The following is a 19,073-nucleotide window of genomic DNA, read 5'->3' as shown; positions in this document are numbered from 1 at the left end:
CCTTTGTGTTTACGGACTTCAGGTCCGCAGCAGGATATTTCATCCTGGGAGAACTTTTTTGTCATGTGCTGTGCTCCACCAACAGCAGCAGCCAGGTCTGAATCTTGGATGTGTTTGGTAGTATATATCTGCGCTAAATACCCTGCTTTAAAAATAGACTTGATTCATGAAAGCAGATAAGATCAAAGTAGCAGTAATCTAAGAGACAGATTCTGTCAAGCCTGATGTGCTCTACAGGAAGCAGCTGTAAAGATGATGGGATTTCTGCCAGTATGGCGGGATCCTTGACTACCTCCTCCTCCACTGCTTCGTTATAGCCCCAGCATGAGAGGCAGGACTAAGCAAAAATAGTGTCCCCCATATACATTGGCCCCCAAAGCATTCAGTTGAAAGCAGTGATTTTCACACAGCGAGGCACACCCCACTCAGGAGGCAATAACGTGTGGCAGAGGGATGTGAGAAGATGTCCTATCTGCTAAACTCTGCCACACCGGTCCTGGCTCCACGCATGAGACATGCACAGCAACCCTGGAGCCAGGAGCACTGTGGAGATATCCAGATGTTTTTCTGACAGGCAGTTGAATCTGTGCAGGGAGGGAAAAGGGGTAAAAGGAGAAAAAACAACCTCAGGTGGAAATGCGACAACAATAGTTTCGGCACTGAACTGCTCATTGCAAATCACACTCCATGGCACACTGAGAACACAATAGGTTTGCACTGAGTATCAAGAAAAGGCTAGCAAAACCTGAGCTTGTGCTGAGCTCAGGCCAGATGTACAGGCACTAACTCATGGAGAGCAGCCACAGAAACCTGTCCTCATGTTGTCTGGCGCAGCAGCTACTGCAGCCGCCACTCCAGCCACGTTTCTGTTGCATTGGGACCACAAGTGCTAATGTGAGCAGCGGCGTAACCCTCTTTGTAACTGCAGCAATACTGGTCTCCACTTCCCCACTCCCAGCTCTTTCTGTTTTGGGAACCACTGACTTAAATGCACTTTTGTAGCCTCTTGTATACAAAAATAAAGGAACCTGGCTGGGAGGGCAAAATCATTCTGCACAAAGCTGTGAAATTTCCATTTCAGCTCCGAAGTGGGACTGAGCTTTGTCAGGGCAGTGCGACATAGTTGAAACGCTGCCTTCAGGCACTTCTACTTCGAAAGCAATGCTATTTGTGTGGTCATGATGAGGCTATAAGATCAATGTCTCCCCAAGAAGCATGGGAAATGCTGAACCTGAAAGAGCCATCTGCAATTTCAGGCAGAAATCTGTACAGAGGGGGTGCTCAATTCAAAGTGTGAGTTTAAACAAAAGTTTAAATGCAGTGTCCTGTACAGAACTGTGGAAAAGTCCTTGGGAGAAAATCAGCCTTGCCCATTGGGTGCTAAAGAGCAGAATAAGTGGGTTTTTTTCTTCTTCCCCCCCCCCCCCCCCCCCAAATGAATTTACTGGAAGTTAAGGACCTGCTGGTTTAGAGGCAGCAGCTGATCTAAATGGGATTATAGGAAGGGCAGGTTAAAACTAAGTCCAGATGCTCCTTGGTCTTTGGCAGAGTAGCAAACTTTATGTTAAAATTTCAAGAGAAGCCAGTAGCTATAATCTGTAGTGCTTTCTAATGCAACATAAGCACAAAAAAATGGGGGAGGTAACAGGGAGAAGAAAACCAACCAAGACGACCCTATGAGAAACTAAATTCAGGAAACAATTCAGTTTGATCAAGTCAACAGGCCAGCCCGGTTCTGGTAGGATGTTTATCCTTTGCTAAATCTTACTTGGCATAGGAAAGATCCTCTCCGATCTCAGAATCTCTCAAAGCAGAAGTAGGATCCTTTAAAGTCTCAAAGGAAGGAACCCAAACTGATTCATTCTGCCCACCTACCAGTGTGGTGCGACTGCTGTTACCAACCTGTGACTTTATCACAAGACTTGTAGTCTCCTTAAAGCTGCAGCTACTACGCAAAATAACAGCTATGCTAAATGCAAAAGAGTATCAGCTTTCATTTAAAAGCGAAGTCTTTTGGTTTGCTGAACCATTAAGCATGGTCCCAGTATTTTTGAAGTCTCAGAGAAACAAGCCAACTCCCAAAATATTTGACAAAAAAAACAATCTTAACTCAGTCTCCACATTTCTGAGTGCCAGAGATCAGCAGTACTGTGTGAATAAAAGATGGAGAAAAAGAAGAAATGTAGTGTACCCAATTAGTCACTATAGACCAGCAGGTAAACATCACAATAAAATGCCTGTCTTACTTTTCCAGCAGAGTAAGGATGAGAGGAAAGGCTGGATGTGAATTCTCCTTATGGTCTAAGCATATGGTTTAATGCTGGTCTTAAGCCCAGCATTCATGTTTCTAATATAATTCTGTATTCATGCCTCGTGCTCTGCAGTGGTAGTTAATCTAACCTCACAGCAACCTGTATCCTCCAAAATCCTTCAATCCTAATTATCATCTATCCCTGACTGGAACTAAAATAGTTTTGTAGAAGAGAAAAATGTTTTTTATAGGAAAGAGAATTTGTAAGGAAAACAGGTAGCAAAGTCTCCATCAATGAACCCTAATTAATACAGACCCAACAACACTTTATGTCTGTTACATCAATCACAAGGACATTTAGACTGCAGTGAAACATCAACAGAGTCTGCATTTCTGAAGCTTAAACGCACAGCATGGAGAAGCAGTAATCAAAGCAGAACAAAGCAAAATACTGCTAAGTAGAAGTAATACCTTGCCTCAGGGACAGAAATCACTTACTTCTTTTTTCTCTGGCTTTTGCAGAAGAGACGATGAAGCGCTCCAACTCGTGCCGTACTCATAGGCTGCTCTATAAAAACTGCAGGAAGTTGCTAACGATACCGCGTACAGTCATAAGTGGCATGAGCTAAATGAAAGTAGATTTCTCACTACTTCATCAGGCTCCCAAAGTGTGTCACTTGTAGTTAGGCGCACACTTATAGATAGGAGGGTGACTGGAATACCCCAGCCTTGAAAATCTTAGTCCTGTCATCACTTGAGAAAATAATCGTAAAAAGACATCTACAGCAAGGACCATCTGTGGGGAAGATCCACTCCTGAAAATATACTGAAAGAGTGAGAAGAGGCAGAAGAAACTATTTACAAGTTACTGTAAGTAGAGGATAATCAGAAAGGTGAAAAAACAAGTGGTCAGGAGAGGAAAATGTGGAATTAGCAGGAAGATAGAAGGAATAAAGAGCATTGTGCTGGTGGGTTTGTGTGTAAGTGCAGCCCAGGGAGTGAGGGCTGTTTCTACCGAGCAGGGCGCGCAGGACATCAGAGTTTCTGCAACACTGCTGCAAAGTCAAAGGTTTCAAAAAGTCTTCTGAAACAGCCTGTTCTCGTTGCTGTCTCCTGTATTGCTTTCAGATATGAAATAGTGCCCATGCTCTTGCACAGTGGACTTGAGATCAGCCATGCGCGGCTGCTGCCTTTCACAAGTCAGTGGCTCAGCCACCACGGCTGCATTTGAGGAGGAGGCCTGTGAGAACGGCCATGCTTCCTGCCCCCCTGTGCCAAACTGGCCCAGCCTGGGGGAGTTTGGACTGCTGCTCTTTGACTTTAGCCTCCATTTAATCTACCCTTCTTGCTGCGCCAGCAGGGCTGTGAGATGTGCATAGGTACGCTTGGGCTCTTTGCTGGGCCTGCGAAGCCACGGCACAACGAGATGCTACGGCTGGCTGAAGGAGGAAGCAGAGACTGACCAGCGCAGTCAGAAGAGCAGCTAAGAGAAAAGAAAGCCTTAACAAGGCAAGTGATTGCTTTCAAATTCTGTCACTTGTACAGGGGTGAGAAGATGTAGGTTCAGCTCCTGTAACTGCCAGACTCCATTTGTGACCAGAAGTTTCATCTCTTGGACTCCTGTTCTGGGTCTGCACCTTAATCATTCTGCTAAGGTGCCCTGGAGGGACAGGAGACCAATGAACTGCCCCAAACCCTACTGGCTTGGGCTGCCAGGCTCTGGCAGGAACAGGGTGCCTGCAGCAGGTGATTATTCCTTATTTGTGCAGTGGAGGTGACACCCACTCTGGGTGCTACACAGATATTCACTTGAAAATGTTTGAAATGGCTAGGTATTTAAATGGATGAGGAACAGTGTTAGACCCCAACAGAAGGGGGTGGTGATATGAGGGAAAGACCATTCTGGGGCCAGTCGTGCTAGAAAAGACTGAGAATGCTAAAGAAGATGAGATGGTGGTTAGAGCAGGAGTTCCTTAATGGCAAAGAGCGTTGATATGAAGGAGCGTATGAGCCTTACCAAGTGCCCTAGCTCAGGCTTTAAGTGAAGGAGGAAGAAGATCCCAACATTATGTTGCCAGCCTAGACCTTGTTTGTGACACCTGTTCCGTGTATCGTTACAGATGCTGCGTGTGGTCCTGCAAAAGTCAGTTATGACCAGATTTATTAAATTTTCAGGCAACTTCCCGATCAACTTTTACCAATTCCACCTGCGGTGAGGTGCTTACAGAAGCCCATGAAGGTCTGTCAGTGCTTGCAGACTGCTGGGGGCTAAGGTAGGACAGGGAGGAACTGGGTGGCAACCTAAGACAAGCAGAATACTGAATTTACTTTTGATGGCTGCGTTGAAAGTGGAACATTTCTTCTGGAAAATTAAAGAAATGCTTGGCTTGACTTTCATTCTGGGCTGAAAAAGTTACTTTGTTTCAATTCTGCTGGAGAGGGTTTCTGGGGAAGGGTCTTTCTGTGAAGAGCAATTCATTGTCAGGAGCCAGAAGGAACTGGGGAAGAAGAGGCTGGAGCCAGCTTGGTAGCCTCCATCTGTGGAGGAGAACAGGTGAGATTTCTGTCTGTACAGCTCAGCCTGGCTGGACATGTGCACTGCTCCAAACCCATGATTTCATCTTTGTCCTCCTCTGCATAGATATCAAACCCAAAGGAAACCATGAAGAAGGATGGGAATAATGTTTCTGAGATGGCTAGAAACTGATTTCTCTGTGTAGATGACAGTTCTTCATTCAGAGATGTGGGACAAAAAAGAGAAGAGTGCTCTCCGTCCTGAAGAACTGGAGTTTTCATAGAGACCAGTGGGCTCCTCTGTGGTACTTTTGATGTACCAGATCACAGTTCCCATTTGGGTGCAATCAACTGTGTAGTCAAATACCTGCCTGATTATGCTCTCTGTGATGCTTACTTGCACACAGATACAGGGTTTAGGATATTCAGAGACACATATGCATTTGCCAACTAGATTTTATGGTGAAACATTGAAAATTTCGTGGTCCTCCATAGAGAAATGGAAGACAACACATCTCTGAGCCCTTGAATCTTCCTGACAGACCTGAAGAACGTTACTGTTCAGAGTCACTGCTGCTTCATGCTTCTCTCAGTAATATGGCCCCAATCAACATCAGCCACAATCATTGTCCTAGGGAGCCGAAGACTGATGCCAAGATTTCACGCTGGAAGATGCTTTCAAAAACTTTTGACAAAATCTTCTGTGACTGGAGATGAAAACAGAGCTAGCGCTTTCGTGGGTGGCAAAAACAAAGCAAACATTTCAACTAAGTTTAGTCTGTATTCAGTAGAGATAATACAAGCAGTACAGCAATATAAATTTTGGCCTGAGTTGTATTGTACTGATGTCATATCCAGGCAGAAAAGAGATCAGATAAAGAACCATTTATAGCAGAAGGCAGAAACCCTCTGGCCTCTGTCTAAATCCAATTGAAGTAAATGGAAATGTTTCTTTGAGCCTCAGTGAGTTTAGACTGGGCATTTTGAGCGTATTTCTTTCTACCTTTTAATTGCTGGGTGCTATTTAGATAGTTGCCTTTAAGGGAGCATGCTTAAGCAAGTTAAGCTGCATACGAAATGTCTTCTCCGCACTCTTCGTCATTTTCTTACTGGGGTACAGTGACTGTCCAAAGAATAAGGGACAAAAGAGTCCAGCTTTGTTTTAGCTCACTGCTGCATAAAACAGACCTTTTTTGGGGATTTTCACAGCACTGATAGAGAAAATGCTTGTTCACTATTGACCAGTAAATAGAAATAACTGTGGAAGACTGATGGGATCCAATGTCTTTAAAAGACTTTCAGACTGAGTTTTTTACTCCCCTTTTTCATTTAGAAACTATCAAGAGAAAAGCTGTGTGCTGGTTTTGGCTAGGATAGAGTTAGTTTTCTTCACAGTACGTACTATGGGGCTATGTTTTGGATTTGTGCTGAAAACAGGGTTGATAACAGAGGGATGTTTTCGTTACTGCTGAGCAGTGCTGACACAGAGTCAAGGCCTTCTCTGCTTCCCACCCCACCCCACCAGCGAGCAGGCTGGGGGTGCACAAGAAGTTGGGAGGGGATACAGCTGGGACAGCTGACCCCAACTGACCAAAGGGATATCCCATACCATATGACGTCATGCTCAGTATATAAAGCTGGGGGAAGAAGAAGGAAGGGGGGGATGTTCGGAGTGATGGTGTTTGTTTTCCCAAGTAACCGTTACGCGTGATGGAGCCCTGCTTTCCTGGCGGTGGCTGAACACCTGCCTGCTGATAGGAAGTAGTGAATGAATTCCTTGTTTTGCTTTGCTTGCGTGCACAGCTTTTGCTTTCCCTATTAAACTGTCTTTATCTCAACCCACGAGTTTTCTCACTTTTGCTCTTCCGATTCTCTCCCCCATCCCACCAGGGGGGAGTGAGCGAGCGGCTGTGTGGGGCTTAGCTGCCAGCTGGGGTTAAACCACGACAAGCTGGTATGATATTTGGCATTTCTCTGTTCCACCGCACATGAAAATTCTCTGTGTTAGCGTTATCTTCCCCTGGTCGTGACCAGTAAGAACCTATGAATGGAGGAAACTTCAGATCCTCTGCCTCTCCTACCTCCATATACAAATAAACACAGAGTCACACTCACATAACAGCTCTGCAAAAGATTACCCAAGAAGACAATTTTTTTATAGCTGTCTATCTTTTTTATAAGAAACTGAGGCTCATTTTTCTTGGAAAATGATGGAATACAGCTTTAAATTTTGCAGTGTAGAAAATGAGAAAATGAAAACAGCTCCTTGAAGTATGGGTCTTGGTAGGAAAAAGACAAATAACTAGCTCTTCTCTTGCTCCCAGACAGCACACTGAATGGGGACTGAGCTGCAGACCTGTCTGGGGAACGCAGCACGTACAGGACGGCAAAAAAGTCTCTCTTAATGATAAAAGCAAGGAAGAAAAGTGCTCAAGAGTCTCTCAAGGACAGCAATGGCTAGAGGCTAAGAAGCATTGAGGACTGAAGTCTGCTCAGCTCTGTGCTTCTCTGGCCAAGCACTGTACAAGTCCCCCTGCGCTGGTATGATATACAACCGTGCCTAACAAAGAGTCTCAGTAGCTTGTGGTTCAAACTTGGTTTATCTGTGACAGTGGCTGTGCTGCTGTTGATCTGGGACAGGGACAAAAACCAGCTGTGGTGTTTTTTGCAGTTGATATCAGGATCAAGGGGTGGAAGTGTGTACCTCGAGGATGGAAATCCGGTAGGTCAAATATGTGACTGATCATACCCTCATCAAGAAAGGTCTCTCACCCCAAAGAGAAAAGCCCTGTCATGTTTGATAGTCCTACCCCTTCATGCACTGGGATTAATACGTACCCTGGCAAGAGCTCCCTGCCATAGTGCAGTTGGTTGTCACATAGTGCATCTTAGAGACCTTTGACTCTACTGACTTCTCTGGGGCAACGACAGATTTGTCTTCTGATTGGTAAGAGTAAAGAGGTGCCAGTCTGTACGTTGGGGTCCTTGGGACAACGTGGGGTATGCAGCTGTGTTGTATCTAACAGCCTCTTTGGGAGAGCCTGCTGCCAGCGACGCACCCGCAGCCAAAGCTGAGACGAGTGAGTGTGCTGCAGCAACGACGGATTTGGCTCCACGCTTCAAACTCCATCTCTGAACATGCATGTCCCCAGACATCCCAGCCCGTCCACATTGTTATTCTGTCCAGCTTAAACTGCTGGAATTAAGGGGAACCAAAAACTATAAATAGAATCAGATAGCAGACGCCAATCACCGCCCGGCCGCCCCGACTGCCGCGCTGCACTGCCGGCTCGGCTCTGCCGCTCGCACCACGCTTGCAGCCCGGGTTGTAGCCTTTTGTCGGGTATGTCTGGCTTTTTTTTTATAAAAACCCCTCCTTATACTAGGCAACTATAACACCCACAGGGTTAAAAAGGTTACAGTTGTTAGTGCGTGGGGGAGGAAAAGGGTGCGGTTCAAAGAATATGCATTTCTGATTTTTTTACAAAGTAGCAGCACTAGTGGGCCAACACCTGAAGTCGGTTTAACCTTAGCAAACTCGGAGGGAAGAACCAATTGCGCATCTATAGCATGATCTACACTACTGAGCAACCACATTTATCCTGTGGTGCAAATATACAGAAGTTCAAGGTGGTTTTGCATCTTCTACACACAGTGTTGTAATTTCAAGCCTCACTTTGTTTTTAACTTGGAAGGCTTCCGTGAAAGAGCCAAAAGCTGATGAAATTGTAGTATTTCAATACGCATTAAGGAGATGATTTACTGAGGAGGTACAACTTTTCAATGTGGCTACCTAGAGCTCCATGCTACTGCATGGCTCTTTTGTTTTCAGTTATTATATTTCAACTGTGTCAACCACGGAAACAAAGTCATAAAATTTGTCGTCTTGTTCAAAATCCCCAGTGAGATGAATGGCTGAAGGGCAGGGAATTGGCATACACAGAGTAAGTGTCTTGGACAAATCTGGGTTTTGGATCAACCGAATCCCACTCAAACACCTCTGCCATATATCCAAAAATTTTTTTATTCTTGTTATTTTCCCCTTAGCCTCCAACAGTTTGCTCTGCAGCTAGGCTTGACCAAGTTGATGCAGCAGAGATTCAAAGGGCTCTGGTGTTTATATTGCATCAGCTCTCCATGGCAAAAACCTGGCAGTCCACCTTGTAGAGCTGTACCAAGCCCTTGGAGGGTAAGTACCTTTAGGAAGCTTGCACCCTGCCAGGGGAAACTGCCAGTGAACTGGCAGGCGCCCGTGGGTTACCCCCGGCACGTCTGCGCTGGGACTGCATTGCTGAAGGGCACCTTAGAGAAATGCCGCAGACAGGAAAGCAGGAAATGTTTTGCAGAGCAGAGATAACGTTGAAAATAATAGTCTGTAAATGGTTTGATTTACTGATTCGCATGTACAGAAGCTGCCGTGTAAGCATCACAGGAAAAGGAAATGGGACGGAGGATGAGTGGGAAGAAAAAGGCAACAGGACAAGAAAACAAGTTGGCAGATTTCACTGGGGACAGGACTTAATGTCCTGGGTTTTCTCCTGAGCACGATGTGTTGTGGAGGTCTGCGATCACACATGAACACTGAGGGTGTGAGTCCTTTGATTCAAAAGGAAATGTCTGTATTTATTTAACAAGATGGGCAACTTACACCATCTAGGGATTCTCCTACACTGGGAATTCCCTCTTGTATGCAACTGAAATCACCCTGGGCATGCTAGCCCTTATCTAGAGCAAATCAGTCCCTGTGCCACTGATCTGAACTTCAACTCCTCTGTGTGATGGAGAAGTGGTTGCAGAGCCAGCATGTGATGGTGGAGTTGTCCCCCCCGTGCTCCATTTCTCAGAGTTTCTCAAAAGCCCCTTTTGCAAGAAGACCTCAGAGTTCTGTCTGACTTCCCTGGGAGATGAACCCTCCACATGATGTGAGCCTTAGCAAGCCATGGGAGACACACCTCCTGCCAGCAGCACGTATCTCCAGAAGAGCATCAGGGACAATCTCTCTGCACAACTGATTTTCTTGAGCCTTTGTCAGACATTTTGTGATCTACCTGAGTGCACCTCAATGGGGGAGCTCACAGGCTCTACTTTATAATTACTTGTTTCTTCATTTTGCTCTACTTTATTTGTGTCACTGGCCTCCAGTGGGGAAACCAAGGCTCACACATAGGTGAGGATCTGGGTGATGATACCACTCTGCAGTGGCCAGGTCATGAAAACACCTCGTGCAAAGTTAGATGGTTACCTCTAATGAGGCATCTTCTCTGATTCTTGAGGGATGCTGGTATATGTGAAAGGCTCTTCCACTCTCTGCTGCTGTATTGTCATGAGCAACTTAATGTTTTGGAGAAAGGAAAGTGCCTGATGAAGACATGACATTCAGACTTCAATAAAAGTGAGAGATTTAGTGGGGCACATATCTTGAGACATTTGCTTCATTTTTTCTCAAATAAATTCGCTAATACAGTCTGAAAAAATAATTATGGTCTTCCTTGAGATTTCTAGGTATGTATACACGCAGAGGGGAAAAAATCCAAGCTTTTTCCCTTCCTTTCCCACCAGTTTTTCAGATCCTTTTACGCCATCATAAAGATGGAACAGACAACAGAAAAATCTACTGGAAATCACCCTTGAAAATGCTGACTTTTGAGCTCTGGCACAATTTTCTCAGTATAAATAGATCTTCCTATAAATTGGTCTTCCTATATACACCTGGGATTTTGGCTTGTGTTCAGCAGTGTCCATTCACTTAAACAATGAATTTACAGCCTAATTTTCCAAACGCTATTTCCATGCCCTACCTGGTGCTGGGAGTGTATTTTTTGAAGATGTATTTGTGAAGCAACCATATTAATTGAAAAGATTCTTTAACATTAAAAGATGTCCCTGCCATCATCTTTTCTCCTGACACTATAGCAGCTTCGGTCATTTTGTAAATAGAACTACCCACGGAAAGATAAATGGTGCAGCTTCACCTGGTGCTGGTGTAGTACAGACATATTTTAACACATGAGACTGGAGACGGGAAGGCTGTCTGCCCTGCAGTCTGTGGTGTGTGAGAGCGATACCTCAGTTAGCTTTTCTAGAGTGAGTTTGCAAAGTGGAAGCAGTTGGACCTTGACACCACACAGCTCTGTGTACTCTAGGTTACCCAGATGTGGGGTGTTTTTGCATGAAACTTCAGTGTAGGCAAACCTGCAGGCTTCAACATTTGAAGAAATGCAAATATCTGATAATTTTCTACCAGCTTTAGTAGAGTATGTGGCCAAATAATGGGAAGGAAACAGATGCAACTCAGTTCTGGACTGATCTTGTGGGCTCTTTTCATTAATCTCATCTCTGTCTGAGTCTTCGTTTTCTCTATTTAAAAAGACAGCTGTCACGTCTACTTCCTTTGAAGATATTTTGAGATGAAGTGGCAAAAAGATACTGTATAAGACCCAGGTATTATTGCAAATTAAAAAAAATATAGACATCTACATGTAAGGAACATGCATGAAATTCACAGGATTCTACAGAACGAAATGCCAAGACTTCTGCTGACCTGACTGGGCAAAGGTGTCATGGTGTGCTGTGCCAACCTCACCGCTCAGATCCCAGGCAAGCAGAACCCAGTCTGGCAGGAGAAAGGCAGGTTGCAGTCCAGCTGCGTCCTTGAGCTGCAACTTTCGGAATACATACAGCAGATATATGGGTCAAAATAAAGCATGTCTTGTTAGGCTCTCAAGTGCCAGATACCCAAGAAAACTCTAACACAAGTAAACCCATAAAGTCTGACTTTCGTTTCGTTACAAAGGCCCTTTCTTGTCCCATCACCTTGGGTGACATCCTGCCACTTTTGGAAGCAGGAGGAAAGTGCTGTGAGGACAAAAGAAGAAAGAAGACGGTCCAGAAAGGATGCAGTGTCTTTGCTCTGCTTGGTTTCAAGATGCTTGAGATGCCTAGATGTCGGTGAGGGCTCTGGGCTGTAATACACAAGTTCATTTCTTCTGTGGACATGAATATCTGTAAGTAGCTGTAGGAGCAGCCACTGATACCCTATGGATGTTTTTGGGTGCCCTGGAGAAACCTCACATTGTATTACTACAGCCAGGCTGTTCCTTTGCTCAGAACTTCTTTAAAGACCAGGAAAGCAGCAGCCACAGCAGAAGTGTTGGTCATCAGCCTCCTGTTACCCACCTCAGGTGATTCATGTTTCATACGTTTTGCTTTGTATGAAAATAGCCACTTGTGCTCTCAGTCTGCTCCCCAGCAGACCTCCTGAAACAGCCACCTAGGTCTGCAGGTTCTACTGAGTCCATATTGCAATATTGTTCATTTGTGCTGTTGCAGCTGACACCCTGCTGTATGGACCAGGCTCCCCTTCTTATAGGCACTGCGCAAAACCAGCGTGAAGGGAAACCTGAATGCTGTAAGCTGCAATTTAACATAGCATCAAAATAACTGCAGGCAGGGTAAGCCAATGTCACAGCTGACCTCTATCCAAAGGGGAAGGTCCAGCTCTCTTTGAAAAATAAACAATGGGATAGTTTTCTGCCATTTTAGTGAGAAGAATTGGCCCAACTAAGGCTCTGACAAATGCCAGAGATGGTACAAAGGCGGTTGGCAGCATATTGCTGTGTTGGCTCAGCAGAACTGCAGCTCATATCAGTCTTATATTATGTCTGAAGCATGTGCTTAAAATGCTTTATGACTTGAGGTCTTATTACCAGACCGGAGCTATGGAGTTAGATCTGGGAACGCTTTAGTACGTGGATCTCTATTAGAACAGCATCAGGCTCCCAGTGGCTGTTCCTATTAGCACATGGCAGCACAATTTAAAAAATGCTTTGCTTCTTGTCTGCTGGCTGGTGGAATGACAGCCAGGGATGTGTCAGCTAATTTTGTTGCTTTTAAATTTTATTTTAAAAAAAAAATTAATAAAATGGACACAGTGGATACCAGGCCTATTTCCCTAGAAAGCTTCTTAGCAATCGAAAGGCATAGAAACAGGAGAGAATAAAGGCTGGCATATTTATAAAAAGGACATCTTCTGGTGTTCTCTGTGATTGTTCCCCTATAGTGGTTTGTTGTAGCAAAGGATGAGTGTGTCATGGTGATCTAAAATTTGTGCACCTATTCCTAGCAACAATGTTTTCTGTTAGGATACCATCTTTTATCTCCCTGTCAGAGGGGGTCTTACTAGAAGCATCACTGGTAGGACAACAAAACAATAAATAATCATCTTATGGTGCCAAAATCCTTTTGAAAAATGCTAGCAGCATGGTGGTATTTACTCTTCAAAGTCTAATCCATTATTAGGGAATGAACAGAAGCAATCTCTTGTAGTTAAAAACCTTATCAAGCTCAATCACAAAATCAAATGAAAAGCTGTATTCAAATGCAGCATACTTTATAAGGTGAATTATTACTTCATTGAATAAGAAATTCAAAATAGTCTAAAATGAAAAATCAGATTCTATCTGCTCTTGGTCTTTTTTTGGTAACCACCAGATTACAAATAGTCCCTACTTCCATGCCTGCTACTGAATTTCAGTTCACTTTATTTTAGCATATTTGAGGGGAGTTTGTTTACGGTATAACGAAGGGGAATTTCCAGATGGAAAGGAGGAGTTAGTACGTACAAAGCCGGACTCTGAGCTTTTCTTCTAAGCTTTGTTTTTTTTCTGAGAAGGAAAAAACAAAACAACAACAGTTCCCTTTTACTGGTGCTTTTTCATCTGGCTGTGTAGGTGGTGTGTTGAAATAATAGTTTGACGGAGATTAAAGGAAGTGTGACTGCTATGTAACTTCTATCAGAAGGGGGAATCCCAGCTCTTTAAGGAGCGTGCGCAACTAGACATGAGTACTCTTATTATGGGGTTCAAAAGAAAAACCAGCCCAAACAATCCCCTTCTCCCAAAACCTCCCCTAGATTTCCAGTATGCGTAAAAGTGGGCCAGGTCCTTGGCTGGGGAGGTTTCTGCCGGCATTGGCGTGTGGTCGCTGAGCCTGGCTCTGAGTCTCACCCCCGTTTCCCCCTTTGCTCTGCGTTGAGTCTGAAGAGGTCCCGCTGGGTTAAAGCATCTCCTGCAGAGATGCGCAGCCTTGCTCTGGAGATGCAAAGAATGGAGACCTCACCAGTCCCCCACTGTGTTTGGTCACTTCCCATGGTATTTTGTTCCAGTTATCAAAGAGCACTGCTGGAAACTGTCTCCTTTCTTCCAGGCTCAGTGTGTCTGGACTCAGCAGAAGCCAGAGCATCATTTATATACAAGGAATACACTTGTTCAATACGTAAGGAACGCACCTATTTCAACCTTCTCACCTAAAGTAAAGCAGTCTTTAGTTCCTGGTATTTTCTTCCGTGTAAATTCAAGGTACAAAAAAAAGGCATAACTCCCGGAAGCCATTCTTTATAGAACAACAGACACTTAACATGAACCCCCCTTTCTGTTTAGCCCACATCTAACCCACAATCTGTTTCCTCTCCTTAGAAATCATGCTTTTCAACATCTGTGGTCCCTAGGTGCCTGCCGCTGAGCCTTCCCATGTGCCCAGTGCTGAGCAGCAAAGCATCTAATCCTGGTGTGGATTCAAAAACGTGGTGAAATCATGGTCCCTCTCCCCAAGAGTCTCAGTACAGCAGATCTGCACTGGGGACAACCACCTCACATCAATAGGTCTTTCCAGAAAATGCTGCTGCACCCAGGTTTTGCTTTTTAAATCCTGTTGTTATCTTTTCCTTTAGCATATGGCAATCCAGCAGCTGTAGTCCTTGACTCCCCAGCCGGTGGCAGGTACCAGGCTGTGCCTCTCGGTTCCTACAAGGATCTTGGTTGCTCTGGAGAAAAGACGTGATGAAGAGAGGAGGGGTGGAAGAGGGTGAGGTCTGTACCTCTCCCACAAAAGCAGGCCAAATATGTGGAAAATACATTTATGTTTCAGAAGAAAAGCGATTGGGGAACTGGCCTGGCGACTGGGGAACTCGGCTCTCGGAAGGAAGTCCCGGTCCCTGGTGCCAGGGCTATTTTTGTCTTTTAACGGACAGCTGTAGTGGATCAGACAGAGAAACAGTCCTGACAGTTGGGCCCAAAACATAACTGCTGCCCATGCACCCTGCCAAAGGTCATGCTCAAGGCCAGACCTGTGCTGGCAAGGCTAAAAGGCTGTGGTGATAGCTAGGAACTCAAGAAACAAGTCTTTTTTGTGCAAATATTTGTGCAATGAACCTGCACATGGTCACAGGAGACTGAGAAGTGATTTAACAGGGTGAATAAGGACTAAAGCCAACAAAAGACTGAAGAGCAGGGTGAGCCCTGAACCTCACGCAGGATGGTGTTTGCTCTGGTCTTTGCACGTTGCTGTTGCAGATAGTTCGTGGTTTCCTTTTTTCAGATTGCTTTGAAGAATGCACGCATGGGAATTGTGCGGACAACGTAAGACAATAAGGCTGGCTTCATTGCGGGACCAACTTTTAGTGTTTTACAGGGCATGGTTTTGTTTCCTGGTACAGCATCCAATGCCTTGGAAAACTCTGAATCCATCATGTCTGGGCCAGACTCATAAAGGCCGGAACGCAGTTTGGCAAATAAATCTTGTTGTTCTTTGAAAGATGCTTATTAGCATTTGCAACACTCCCACCCTTAGCTCACGGTTCTTTGCATCTGTCACTTCTATTTGACTGTACTTACCCAGTTCCCTTATCCTCTTTACCCTTTTCAAGTACTGATACGTTATGAGCACTTCTTCAAATGGAAGCAGGAGAGAGATCATGTCATCTCTTTCAGGAATGCTAATTAGCCAGAGTGCTCATTTTAAATATTTTTCCTAGTAGACCTTGTTTATAATCCTCTTGATATTACTGAGCAAGAATTCCATCAGCAGCCCCATGTTATACATGTACACGATCCGACTTCTTTCTGCATACAGACAAATATTTATTAAGTACTCTCCTTTTTTACATTACTATTAATTTTACTATGTCTCTCTAGTGATATCCCTGCACTATTTTTAAGCTACTTTTGTTCTTAGTAGATGTTAAAATACTTTCTTCGCTCTGTTCTGAGGTGTTTCCAGATGGTTCTAATTTCACTTACTCATTTCTCACACTTAGTTACTTCTATTTTTTATTAATTGGCAGTCGTTTCCTTCTTTCACATCTGCAATAGATTGCTTTTCTCTTTCACATTGATTCCCTCACTTTGTCACTGAACCAGGATGAGATTTTTAGCATCATCTGTTTGCACTCTTGACTTGGAAATCCTGACTTTTTGACTATCTGATAAACTCTTCATCAAAGGACTCAACATTCCTTCAGATTTTCTACCCATCTTTTTTCTATCAATTAATCTGGATAGTAACTTTCCTCGAGATAGAGAACTTACCTTTTTAATGCTGAGTGTTTAGGGCAGTAATACTGCAGGTAATCAGGTCACAATCATTATGGCTGGTCTTCAGAGAGCAACGAACTGTCTACCCAGCGATTAGTTCACTATGGTCTGTCGTAATGAATGATCTCACCTTGGGTGCGGTACCTGATGGGTTAGAGAATTCACCTGTATCACCTAAATGCTATTTTTCTATTGGCTGCATACATCTCTAGCATATGTCTCCCATTCTGAAGTCCTCCAGGCACACAGAAATTTTCTTTCCACAAATTGGATGAGAGTTTAATGAATAATGGGTTTAAGGAACAACTCATCCTGCTTTTTGGCTTTCTGACTTTGTTTGATGGTCTGTAGCAGATCATTCTGCAGATATTCTTCCTCTTCTGCTCAGCATCTTGTAAATCTGACTTAGCAACTCACAAGCTGATAGTGATGATATGGAGAACCGCACCCAGTCTGCCCTTCCTAATCAACAGTTTTATTACAGTAATCAGGAAAATCATCTCACCAGGCTTCTGTGGCATCAGTTACGTCAAATTCCTTCACAAGTAACATAGCTTCCTGTTCCTCTCATTTGTTACTGACCTTTCTAGCACCAATATAAATGCCTACACAGTTCTCATTTTTTCGCATTCAGTCTTGCTGGGTTGTTGTCTGCGTGCGGAGTTGCATGACACTCACTTTCTCACGCTGTCTTTAGTGTTGCTGGTCTAACCAGCCCTGTATGGCCCCCTGTAAAAATATGCGGAACCTACATGTGAGAGTCATTTTTTTTCTGTTCCTGCTCTTACCCCTCTTCCTCAAGAATAGGAGACAAGCAAAAGCAAACCTGGTTGCCTCATACCTGTTGTGCTGGCCACCTACAGCTTATTCCCAGGGTTGTTCTGTTTTGCCTTGATAGGTCAGAATATCAGCCAAATACAAAACTTCCTTTTTGTGTCCAGGCTATTATTTCATATTAGCTCTAGCTGGATGAAAACTGGAAAGACCTGAATGCTCATGAGAAAATATTTAGTTTTAGGAGATTTCAAGTTCAGTTTTGCTGATCTGTCAGTATTCACATGAACATCGACAAACAAGACTGACTCTAAACCACTGTTACAGCAATAAAAAATGAAACATCATCTATAATATCTGGGTCAAGGGAAGGTGTTTATGAGACAAGCTGTTGTGATGGGAGTGTCTTTCAAGAAGGAGGAAGGGAAGAGAGAGCGAGACAGTAACAGCAAGTGAGCGTGTATTTGAGAAAGTGAGAAACCTCATGAGCCAGACAGCCTCCCACTTTGGGAGCTGCTGCAATACTGTGCTGGTTTTGGCGTGGGTAGAGTTAATTTTCTTCATAGTAGCTCGTATGGGGCTATGTTTTGGATTTGTGCTGAAAACAGGGTTGATAACAGAGGGATGTTTTCGTTACTGCTGAGCAGTGCTGACACAGAGTCAAGGCCTTTTCTGCTTCCCACCCCACCCCACCAGCGAGCAGGCTGGGGGTGCACAAGAAGTTGGGAGGGGACACAGCCGGGACAGCTGACCCCAACTGACCAAAGGGATATTCCATACCATATGACATCATGCTCAGCATATAAAGCTGGGGAAATAAGGAAGGGGGGGATGTTTGGAGTGATGGCGTTTGTCTTCCCAAGTAACTGTTCCACGTGATGGAGCCCTGCTTTCCTGGAAGTGGCTGAACACCTGCCTGCTGATGGGAAGTAGTGAATGAATTCCTTGTTTTGCTTTGCTTGCGTGCACGGCTTTTGCACTACCTATTAAACTGTCTTTATCTCAACCCACGAGTTTTCTGACTTTTACTCTTCCGATTCTCTCCCCCATCCCACCAGGGGGGAGTGAGCGAGCGGTTGCGTGGGGCTTAGTTGCTGGCTGGGATTAAACCACAAGAAGTATGTGGCAGGGCAACACAGTGCCCAACAGCACAGTCCCAGCTCCTGGCTCCCACCTCCCAGCTCCCACCCCATAGCAGGGTGCCCAAGTCCACCCAGGACTTGCCCAGCTGCAGGGGGTGGCCTGGCTGCTGGTTGCAGAGCCTAGAATGGGCTGGAGGAACATAATGGAAATCTTAAGCCAGAGGAAGGCATCTTCTGCATAAAGGCAGAGGGCTACTGAAGCAGATAGCTGTTACGATCCCACGACCCACAGCATGGATGCTGCATCAGGTAGTGTGAAGAAGGTTGGATGGAGCCTCCTGAGAGCAGTAAGGAACATAAGGATGGAAAAGAGTTGTCATTGTGTCTTGTCTAGAAAGTCAGGACAAGACTTGAAGGTATTATAGTCAGAGTAAGCACAAAAAGAAAAGTAAGAGTGGGTGGGTGCAGGGTGGGCAAGGGGGTTTCTGTAGCAGTGGCATTTTCGATAGGAAGTCAGGGGAGAGGTATTTGTGCTACTGAAGGTGGGGGATGGTGAAGAAGGTGTGGGCAGGAGATTTTACTGTGAGAAAGTTGAGAAAAGCCCCAAAGTTTGGTGATGCTGTAAGCAAAGGCAGAAGTTCTCAAATCTGACTGCAGGGAGAGAATAAGAAGACAGGAAAAGAAAAGGAGAGTGAATTTGGCATGGAGGTGGAGAAGGGAGTTAGCGGGAATGGGTCTAAAAGAAAGTCTTTGAGATGGTGGTGGGACGTGTAAGAGTTCACAGTTACAAAGAGGTCAGACTAACAATACAAATGAAAATATCCTTCTTAGAAAAATGGTTGCTGTGATAAGGAATAGGGACAAGTTTGCCAGGGGAGGGACTGGCAAATAGTGATGATGCCTTCACTGACAAGGCTGCAGAGATGACTCGTGGGACAGGCACCAAGGGATTAAAGTCCAGCTCCTGGAGCAGACAGGGCTGAAGGTTCACCAGGGAGGATCTGAATGGAGTCAGCTGTACCCACCATCAGGTTTGTTAGCTTTTCCTCTGAGATGAAAGCGGTAAGGAGAAGCTCAGGAGTA

General features: G+C 44.7%; 1 protein-coding gene across 3 annotated transcripts in view; it reads right to left on the bottom strand.

The window, feature by feature from the left end:
- GPR132 (G protein-coupled receptor 132) overlaps positions 1–19,073 on the bottom strand; it is an 88,050-nt gene that overhangs the window by 15,499 nt on the left and 53,478 nt on the right. The window contains exon 1 of one of the 3 annotated variants that reach the window (XM_075150927.1): positions 2,750–2,833. The exons of 1 other annotated variant lie outside the window; for it this stretch is intronic. The gene's annotated coding sequence lies outside the window, so the exon portion shown is untranslated. Of the gene's footprint in view, positions 1–2,722; positions 2,834–19,073 lie in introns of those variants that run through there. One more of the 3 variants, XM_075150928.1, reaches the window with a different exon arrangement.

This window comes from Calonectris borealis, chromosome 5 (genome assembly GCF_964195595.1).
Source record: "Calonectris borealis chromosome 5, bCalBor7.hap1.2, whole genome shotgun sequence".
NCBI lineage: Eukaryota > Metazoa > Chordata > Aves > Procellariiformes > Procellariidae > Calonectris > Calonectris borealis.
Note: the sequence above shows the minus strand (reverse complement) of the source record. Positions and strands in the feature narration are given on the sequence as shown.